This window comes from Gossypium hirsutum, chromosome D05, assembly GCF_007990345.1.
Source record: "Gossypium hirsutum isolate 1008001.06 chromosome D05, Gossypium_hirsutum_v2.1, whole genome shotgun sequence".
In the NCBI taxonomy this organism is placed as follows: domain Eukaryota; kingdom Viridiplantae; phylum Streptophyta; class Magnoliopsida; order Malvales; family Malvaceae; genus Gossypium; species Gossypium hirsutum.
The window spans coordinates 19,922,154-19,933,298 of NC_053441.1; the positions used below are offsets into that span (position 1 = coordinate 19,922,154).

Sequence of the window (11,145 nt, forward strand, 5' to 3'; positions counted from 1 at the left end):
AACTAATTGTAATATATTAAAATTGTTTGATATATTTAAAAAATTAAACACCAATTATAATTATTTTATTTGAGACTAATAAATCTTAAATTTTGAAAAATTATTTATTTATAATTTTAATATTATTAATATGATATTTTTATTTTATTTCTTAATAATTTTAATATGTTAATTTTTAATAAAATAATGAGATAATTTATTAAGAACAATTTTGAAAATAAAAATAAACTTAGGATACGTTTGGTTCACTGTAATGGAATAAAGCTATAATCAGTAATTCAATTGTTTGGTTGAATGAAATGGAATAGAACTGTAATAGTATTCTTGTGTTTGATTAAATGGAATGATGTTGTAATAGCATAAGGAAAAAACTAAAATGACTAGAATACCCTTAGCAGAATTTTTTTAGGTAGATGATTATTGTTATTGTTATTAAATTTTAATAAGATTATTATTAAAAATAATTTAATAAAAATAATAAATAATTTAACCATATTTTAACATAATTATTATTAAATATAATTTAATAAAATTCTTAATAAAATTATTATTATATGAATTAAAAATCATAATATATAATACTATAAAAATAATATATAATCTACTTTATTATTTTTAAATTGCAATACATATTTAATGTGCTAAAATATCATTAGTGAAACAAATAATTTAATCATTCTACAATAAAAAACAAAATATTAGAAGTAATAAATAACTTGATAATTATATTTCACATCCAAACATAATATTCATATATTAACAAAAAGTTACATGATTTCATTAGTTTATATGTCATAATTCATATGTTATAAAATTTTACAACATCAAAAAGTTACAACATTGTAATGGCATTCTATCATGTCATTATACCATCCAAATATTACAAACACAAAAAAGTTACCAAAATGTCATCAACACAACCATGATTTTTAATGGTCAGTAAGAAATCTTCTGACCCATTCCAACCGCACAAAAGAAGGTAAACTAAAATGAGCATTTGCGTTGGATGATTTTGAATTTTGCTCAATGCGCGATAGCGCTCATCCTCAGTTAAACCTTCTACTTCACATAATGTTGGATATAATGTTAGAGCTCTTTCTTGAATGGTCATTTCTGACTTTTGTTGAATTAGCACTTCAGAGGCAATACTCCTACTGATTTCAACGCCAACGGTCCGTATGTTTTCCACCAATAAAGTGGCAGCATCGTGAAATGAAGTAGAAGAATCACTTGCATCAGAAATCTTTTTTTTTTCTTCTTTGAAAATGTGGAATCACCTTAGTTTCTAGCTAGTTGCGGTTGTGTAGCTGAAAGATTCATGTCATCCAAAGAAACATCAGCTTCGCATCCATAGAAATAATTTCTTTCTTCATGAGTATTTGTAGTAGCTACATCCTCAACATCTATTTCTTCAATAATATCAGCGGTTGTTTGAGCATCTTTCCCAGTGGCTCGATCTTTTGCGTACATAACAGTAAGTTGGTCATAATAAAGGAAACTACAATGTTTGAATTGACCGGCTTCTTTATGGCTCTATAAAAATGATGAATTCATATTAGATATAAGTTTGGTCAAAATAAGATAATAAAGACTTAAAAAAATTCTTACCTTTATATATGAGTTCTACACCGCATCTTCAGCAACAACAAGCTGCATATGCTCATCCCAACCAAAACCGCTATTATTTTTTCCACTAAGCATGTCATAAACGATTGACCAATCCCTTTTCAATGTCTTAATCCTCGATTCAAGATTAGGTTTAGCCTTCAACATGGCATTGGGTAAAACTTTTTCTAATATTTTTTCCAACTCATTTAAATAACCGGCTTTGAATCTCGTATCAGCATTAAAGGTTCCAAGATTGTGTAAGTCGACCATACTGGCAACCAACACAGCATCTTCTTCTGGAACCTATTTCTTTTTGGTTCCTCAAGAATTTTGGGAAGAAATACTTGATTGTGAAAAACCTGACATAACTATCTTAAGAAAAAAACAAATTAAAATTAAGTTCAATATTATGAATCAAAAGGTCAACACTTTATAAAATTATAACACGTGATGAATCAAAAGAAAATAAATTATAATTCAACAAGTCTAGTACAATACAAAAAACAATTCAAACACCACCAAAGTTTCATAAACTAGATACATGAAATAACATAAACAAATTAACGTTTACTATTTTTACCCTAAACCTAACTAATTTCTAGACGCTTGCCATTCATCGAACATTTGGTTGGCTAGTTCCATCCTCCAAGTAGCCCATACATCCGATGGATGAATATTTACGATATTCGGTTCATCGTCATCTATCACATTACTATGTAATCCTTCTCCTAACTCCGCTTCAATAGGAACAAGACTTATATATGTTCGACTAAAATTATGGAGCAAACAACATGCAATAATGATTCTATTGTGCACTCTCATAGGATAGAATGATGGACTCCTAAGTATTCCCCATCTAAGTTTTAATAACCCAAAGCATATTTCAATAACATTACATGCTGAAGCATGTTTCATATTGAAAATTCTTCCGGAGTACTTGGCTGGTAACCCTGATGCCACTCATTCAAATGATATCTTTTTCCTCTAAAAGGTGCAAGAAATCCCTCACAATTTGTGTATCCAACATCAACTAGATAATAACAACCTATAAAAAAACTATTTGTCATGGTTAATTTCCTAAAAAAGTATGATCTTAAAGATTAATTCATAGTCCTCTAATTTTGCACTTTACCATGTGGAACTTTTAGTCTATGTCTCCTACTAATGGTATCTCGAAGAACCCGTCCATCAGCAACAGAACCTTTCCAACTAAGAAGAACATAAACAAAATGCATATCAGGTGTACAAACACCTAAACACCTAACATGTTTGTTGCCATGTCACCTTTTCGCGTTCAATATTTAGGTTTATCAACTGTTGGAACCCTAATCTTGATGTGGGTTCCATCTAAAACACCTAAGCAATTCTACATCACATGTATAAAACCTTGAGTTAGGATACTATATTTAAATCTAAATCAACTAAATTATGTACAAGTTATATATAGAACTCACTCCAATACCTTGAACCATTTCCACATTGGGTCTGTAGAATTAGTTGTAATTGGCTCGGCCTTTTTAAATAACACGTCTTGTAAGCGTATGACAACATTTAAAACATTGTGAAATAATTTGCTAACGGTTTCCCCGAACCTATTAAAGTGATGCTTGATAACTCAATTTTTAAGGTGATGAGAAATTATATGTAAAAACATTGCCACTTGCTCATCAACAAGCATGTTCCTTGACGACTTCAATCCCCTAAAAGTTTGTAACATCTCACATAGTTTAAAAAAGGTAATTCTATTCATCATAACTTGTTCCATACAGGTCTCGCCACTAACATATACAAATCTTTTCACTTAATCTCGTTTTGCATAAAAATCTAAAATATAGGATCTAATCATTGGTCTATAAGTATGTAGGCTATGGATGGTAGCCAATGTAACTAAGAACCAACTCGCAACTGTACACATTTGCAACCATATTGCCAATGCAAGACCAATTCTTTTACGCTTCATACTTTGTACTATTAAAGGCAGACAAGCCATTACTGCAAGATATTAAAGTATTACATATCTTCAAATCGTAGTAATAGGGTCACAATTCTCCAATACTAATTTCAATATCAATAAAATAAAATCAAAGAATTTAATTGCCAAAAGAACTTACAATGATTCAGTGAATACAAGACGCTCAACTTGTAACACCCTTTAGCCTCATATTGTCGTTGGAATAGGGTTACGAGACATTACCAAACATATCAAATAATTTACGATTAAATTCACAAATAAATAACATACATATTATAATTTAATGATTTAGTCCCTTTCATGGACCTTCGAGGCCCAGAATACGGATTAGAAATGAATCGGGACTTGTTCGAGTGCTCCGAATTTTTTTTAACTCAATATAACCCCTTTATAATTAAATAACATTCCATACAAATTCAAACCACAACCAATTTGCAACCAATATAACAACCTATCCATCTCCATACTCAAACATGCCTAATTATGCCTACAACATTAATTTAACAATTTATCTACTTGATCAATCATAAATAATTTTTAATTGAACTAATAATTTCATTTATTTTCATGTCACATTTACCAAATATGCCATATTATTTCATTCATACTTATAATCCATATTAGACATCATTTTACAACCAAAGTTACAAGACTTAAGTACATAATTTATATAATACCTAAGTACATGTCACTTTTACCCAAAGAAAGGTTACATCACCAAATTATCTCTAAAGTCGGGATTGGTCTGGATGCTGAACCGGGACCTTTGACTTCTACTGACCTGCGCACGGAAACAACTGTACGCTGAGCATTTCATACTCAGTGGTATTACCATAATTCAAACTATATAACTTTAATGAATTATAAATATTAATCATATAACATTAAACATGTAAAATTCATAACTCATAATAACTAATTTACATTCAGTTTCATATTTCATATATAATAATTCATCAATAATATCATATATTAATAACTTGAATTTAATCAATTCATGAACCTTAGGTTCATGTTTTCAAATCTCACAATTCGACTAACAATTTCTTTCTTATACTTTCAGTTGTACGATCAATCAAATTTATTCAATTCTCACATTTCGATTATTCACCCATTAACAAACCTGGACCTTGGCGGATACACGGATTCCAACCAAACACACCAGTACGGCACATTGTGCCTAAAACGGTACTCAGTACCTGATCAACGTATCAGAAGCAGTATACAACACATAAAGTGCCTGAAACGACACACTTGATGCCTAATACGACACATATAGTGCCTGATCCGCAAAGCCGATAAATTCCCGTACTCTTCCAATCCTATGGCATGCCAACTATATCCGACTAAGCCTGATTAGTTAATAGGATATTCAAATCACTTTCTTAATTTCAATTTCACTTTCAATGTACAATTCAATTCAATACAATTTTCCACTTTCCAACAATATACTATCAAATATTCATACATAATCATACTTCATCTCAATTTCATTCATTTCAATATTGATACCTACCTTAAAATTTTACTTACCATACACATAAATTTAAATATAACATTTAATAAATAGTAGTTTGAGTTATAGTAATACAAACCCGGATTTGTTCGATTACTCCTCGACAACTTTTTCATTTCCTTTCGGTACTGATGCCCCGGGTTCTTTGCTAGCTACGGAAATTAAAATAATTATACTATTTATTACAGCACTAATTAATAATAATAATTAAATTTTTATCCAATTTATACCTTAATTCCAATTTAATCATAATTAACTCATTTACTTTTCTAATTCAATTCACACTTCATTTCTACTTAATATCTTACAACATTCAACTTAACTATTCAATGTTCATATTAAAACCCTAATTTTAAACTTCTTTCAATTTAATCCCTACCATGTAAAACTTATAACTTACTTTACAATTCAATCCCATTTTTCAATTCTATCTTGAAATTCATTCAATTAAACCCCTAATTCATTATTTTGTTCAACATGAACTATGTTTAAAAACCTGAAAACTTCTACAACCTCAACTTAACTTCAACAAAACTTTGTTCTAAAGCTTTTAAAACGTCAAATTTAAGTAAAAAGGACTTAATTGACTTACCAATTAAAGCTTAAAGCTTCCAAACCCTAATTTTTCCTTTTTCTTTATTTTCTTCTTTTTCCCCTCGTACTTTCGAATAGCCTATTCTGTTTTGGTTTCCTTCCTTGTTTTATTTCCTTTTATTTTTTATGCTGTATTTGTTTAATAATAATATAATAACTTAGTAAATATCTATTTAATAATCAATATATTTATTACAAGTGTAATATTATTTATATTTACACGTGTAATAAATCATCATCATACATTTGTCATGTTTTAATTTATTTATCACATAAAAATTTTATAATATAATTATTTAATTAATAAATATCTTTTACTTAATAATGAATAATAAATATCTATTTACTTAAATAATAAGTAATTAAATAAATATATTACAATTGTACAAATATAATTATTACACATGTATATTTTTATTACCATACATTTAGCTTTAGTTTATATATATTTCATTAATTTAATAAGATAATATCAATTAAATAATAATCTATACTATTATATTCTAATATTAATTAATAATAACTTAAATCTTTAAAAATCTTTAAATTTTTCTCATTGTTTTGCCGTCTCAACTATTACTTAATAGAATATTTGCCATTTTGGTCCTTTATATTTTCTTTTAATCTATAATTCAACTTTTACCCCTTATTCAATCTAGTCCATCTTCTTATTTTCTCTTAATTAAACTAAATTCACTTAATTAAAACCTAACTAAGCTCACCACTAGACTTATAAATAATTCTAATAATTATTTACGAATCCATTTTATTAAGACGGAAGCTCGATAATGTACTTTTTCGATGCCCGTGAATTTTGGGTCATATCACAACTGTGGGTGGAGGAAGTAATCCAACAAGCCAAAGAAAAAGAGGAAGCAATAACACACTATCAAAGAAAAATGAACAATACATATTAAGAATCTTTACAAAGCACAAATAGAAATTACAACTATCTTTGCAAGTAAAAAACTTTCTTTATCAATCACCCAAAAAAGAAAAAAAGAAAAGAAAAGAATGCGTTTTTGTGGATTTGATTAATTGATGATTGACATTTAATAATTATTTTTTTTTAAAATACCCATTTAATACATCCACATCCAAATAACATAGTTTCTAGTTCTACAAAAATATACATATATTATATGAAAATTTTTAAAATATTCGATCTTTAATTTACCTTCTAAAAAGTTTGTATTCATCCTCACATTGTAATTAACTAATGTTTTATTTGAATTAACTTCTTTTATTTTGTATTAACTCAATTCAATTATAGGTATACAGTGTATTAAATATCTTAAAAATTATGTATTTTAAAATATTCGATTATTATTTATATTTAAATAAAATCTAAAACTCCACATACATTACATTCTTACCATAACATGATTTGTTTGTAGCATTTTTTTTTGTTTCGTTTGTTGAGATAATTTTTGTAGTGTTAATTATATTTTTTAATCAAACAATATAAGTAATATAAAATATTGTTTAATTATAATTTTTAATCAAACAATATAAGTAATATAAAAAATTGTTTGAAGACCAAAATTAAATATAACATAAATTAAAGATATCGAAAATAAAAATAGTTTAAAAATATATTAAAAGATTAAAATAGTTTTAAATGAAACATATCAAAAATAAAAACATATCGAAAATTAAATATAACCAAAATGTTATTGTTTAAAGTAAAAAGATCAAATCCGAATTGTAAATGTAGTTTAACATGTAAATATTGTCTTGTTGCTACCTTAGCATACCCTTGAGTGATATTTGCAACTTTTGAATGCCAGATAAAATCTGCAACTTTTGAATCAATCAAAATAGATGAAAACCAGTGGAAAAATGAGGGTAATGAACGATTGCCTATAGCTCAATACAAAAATCTTAAGATGGACTGGTGATCAAGTTATAATGTCTCTGTCCAATCAACTATCAACATTATGAACGATACCCTTAATTTAAATTGCATAAAACAGATGAAGATAGGTATAAAATATGATCATGCTTTCATTAGTTTTTAAGGAGAATTACTATACAACCTTAGAAAATAGAAACTCAATTATCTGTTGCCTTCAAAATGTAGGGACAGACTAATAACAAAGAAAACCAGTAGAAAGTTACAACTACAAACTTAAATATTAAATATTTGAGATTCATTGTGCCAATTCGATATTAAAAAAAAATTGAAACTTTGAAATTATAAATGAACGAAGCATACTAGCTCAAATTAGATTTAAACTAAATATAATATCATTGACTCACTGTGGTAAGCAATCACCAATGATTTGAGCACACATATACCAATAATATATATTTGAAGTCAATATGGTAAGATGGTCCATCCTCATGCAAATGTTACCAATACAAATCAGCAATGATTAAAAAAACCAGCCCACATTAGCTGCAGTCTCAGAGTCAGATCATACAAACAATTGACTATCAAATGATTAAGATGGACTTAAGATTCATGCTTGTACTAAGCAATAATTACAAAAGCACAAAGCCTGAGTCAGATTCATGCTTGTGTTAACAAACTATACCACAACAACATAAAGACCGAAAGAACATCCATAAAACAAACTTACAAATTCACAAGAGTTGTAATAATATCATGAGTCATGGAATTGAAAATTCTGTAGAATTTAAAGAAAATCATATCTTCGTTAAGACTATTGTGAGGGTTCCTACTTAGAACTAACCCATTAACATTTTAAATAGAACACAATTTTTAACATTGGAACTGAATACCACAGAAAGTTAGCATCACATAATTATTGCCAAAAAAATGCAATAAAGGGCCTTATCCGATCTTTAAGTCTGAAAATGAGTACATGCATGGTAAACACTTTTTACTTGGTACAATAAATACTAAGAAAATAAAAAAGATGAAATGAATTTGCTACCTTAGCTAACAAATTTGAATCCAGCAAAACAAAAAGGATGGCGAGATTACAGACAAAAACTAAGTAGGTATATCATTTTATTGCATTCCACTTCTAAATCTTTCCTAGAAAGCATATGAATGAAAAAGTACGCTCATTTTCTATCATTCTTCCCACCAATCCTCTATCCTCCTAGTTTTCAAAACACTCCACCAATAAAATTTTAAAGTTAACCACAACAACATAATGTATACTGTACATTCCAAGAGGGCAGAAAATGCAAAGAAATAAATGCTCTTACTTCTTTCAACTTATAACATTATACTAACAAAATTTGAGAAAAAGAAAGAAAGAAGAGGAAGAAAAAGTAGCATTTAAGGTTAAGAGCACAGTTTGAAAATTACCCTGTTCTCACCGTATTCTTCTGAATACTCTGATCCATCTCATCTAAAATTGTATCAAATAAAGCATCATTAAACAAAATCCAGTAAAAAGAACCATTGCACTAAAAGCAATCTAATTTTGCAACATCTAAAACTTCCATCTAAACTCCATAAAAAGCCTAACATAGGGTCATATTTTTTGGCAGAACTAGGGACAAGCAGCAAGGTAAGAAATATATCCAATTTCTAAAGAGGACCCAAAACCCTAATTCCCAACATAGGCCATTCAACATCACAAAGGACTAATACATCAAATTTCAAGATAGCTGTTACCAAATATTTCCACATATTCTATAGCTACATTAAATTAATCAAACATTCGAACCCAATATCCAATTAATTAAAATCCCAAAAAACTGAAATTATCAATCAAATGTTTAATTGATAAGATTAAACGAAAACCTAATGAAACAAAAAAAATATAATATTACATGCCTCTGGTTCATAGGTTATCTCGATCGCATTGTAAAACTCCTTAATGGGCCGCTCCTTCCGCCTCACCACAATAGCAGCTGCTATTGCCGCCGATATCGCACAAGAAACGATCGAAAGGCCTTTCTAGTTTCTCTCTATTTTGTCAAAAGGAGATCGGGTTGGTGAGGATAGAAGCATGAAAAAGATGGAGATAAGGTTGAGAGGAAATGAGAAGAAGAATGAGAGAGAGGAAAAGGCTTTAGAAGTTAGAAAGAAATAAGGGTAAACAAAGGAAAATTTTCACCCACCCATTCGCTGAATAGTTATTCCTGACCCAGACCACCGAATTGTAAACATAACTTTTGCCTAGAATAATCCCGTTTGGAATAGGATTGTAATAGCTCATTACAACCAACCAAACAATGGCTTAGTGATGGGCTCACTGAATTCAGTTGTAATGTATTAGTATTACAACCAACCAAATATGCTCTTAACATTTTCAATATTAAGGCATCGTCTAGTGTTTTCTCAGGTTATGATTAAAATGGAATGTAATTCATTAAAATGTAATTGTTGTGAATGTAATTTTCGGGAAAGTTACTTTATAACGTTTGATATACATAGGAATGTGTTGATTAAAATTCTAAAATACGATGAAATTTACACTATCACATTTGGTTCACTAAATACTTTATTAGGAATGTAATGCTAATTTATGAAATTACTTTTATTAAATAAAATAAAATATTTATGTATTTAATTCCTATATTAAACTTTATTCTTAACAAATATTTAATAATAAATTTTAATTGATATTTTTATTTTTTTAATTTATAATGTTAATTGGGAATAAAATTATTTTAAATTTGTCTTGCATATATTTTCTAAATATAATAATGCACATATAAAATCAAGTATATATAAAATTTGTTTTGCAATAAACTAAAAAAATATGTATATATAATACTTGTGAAAAATCTGTTAAAATAATAAACAAAATCAAGTAGTAGGACAAAGGAAGAAGGTAATAGCTTTTTTTTTCTTTTACCTTCATTAATATATTAATACCCTAAATCAATATAAAATAAGATTAATTTTGTCATAATATTTAATGGAAAATGACACCTAAAAGAAAATTAGATTTGAAAGAAAATAAATAATGCCGAAATGCTAAAAGTTAAAATCACTTTCTAACTCTAAAAAAAATTAGCTATTTTTCATAATATCAAATGTTATCTAAGTAATAAGCAGCTACCTACTTAGCATATTTAACATATTTTGTTAAAAAATTTATATTCGTGAAAAATTAATAGATTATTAAATACCATTAAAAAATTAAATGTTGAAAAATTACATTTTCAATCATTTATTAAACACAACTTAAATTATATTTTTAAATTTTATATATATACAAAAATAAAATAACTAAAAAAAGTTAGGGTGTTTTATTATTACTTATTTATTTAATTATATATTTTAAAATATTATCATAAAATATTTTAACAATAAATTTAAATATTTTTCAAATCAACTTGGATCAATTTTAAATTTGTTTTCTAAATATTAATTAGTTGATGTGAATCTTTCAGTTAATTCTTAAACACCTTGAAATCAAATTTTTAAAAACGCAATTTACAAAGATAATGTTTAAAATAATATTTTTCTGGTCAATATTAAAATAAAATAACAAAAAATTAGAAAGAAGGAATAGTAGTA

General features: G+C 27.3%; 1 long non-coding RNA gene across 4 annotated transcripts; it reads right to left on the minus strand.

The window, feature by feature from the left end:
- Positions 1–778: 778 nt before the first annotated feature.
- Positions 779–9,823, minus strand: LOC107905140 (uncharacterized). 4 transcript variants are annotated; one of them, XR_005914044.1, is made up of 6 exons: positions 9,447–9,792; positions 8,977–9,019; positions 5,176–5,248; positions 4,258–4,361; positions 1,609–1,976; positions 779–1,533 (listed from the first exon to the last, which is right to left on the minus strand). It is a non-coding gene; the product is annotated as an uncharacterized lncRNA (long non-coding RNA). The 4 variants fall into 4 exon arrangements; XR_005914045.1 differs by having other exon boundaries at positions 1,609–1,980; XR_005914042.1 differs by lacking the exons at positions 779–1,533; positions 1,609–1,976 and having other exon boundaries at positions 4,156–4,361.
- Between the last annotated feature and the right edge of the window lie 1,322 nt (positions 9,824–11,145).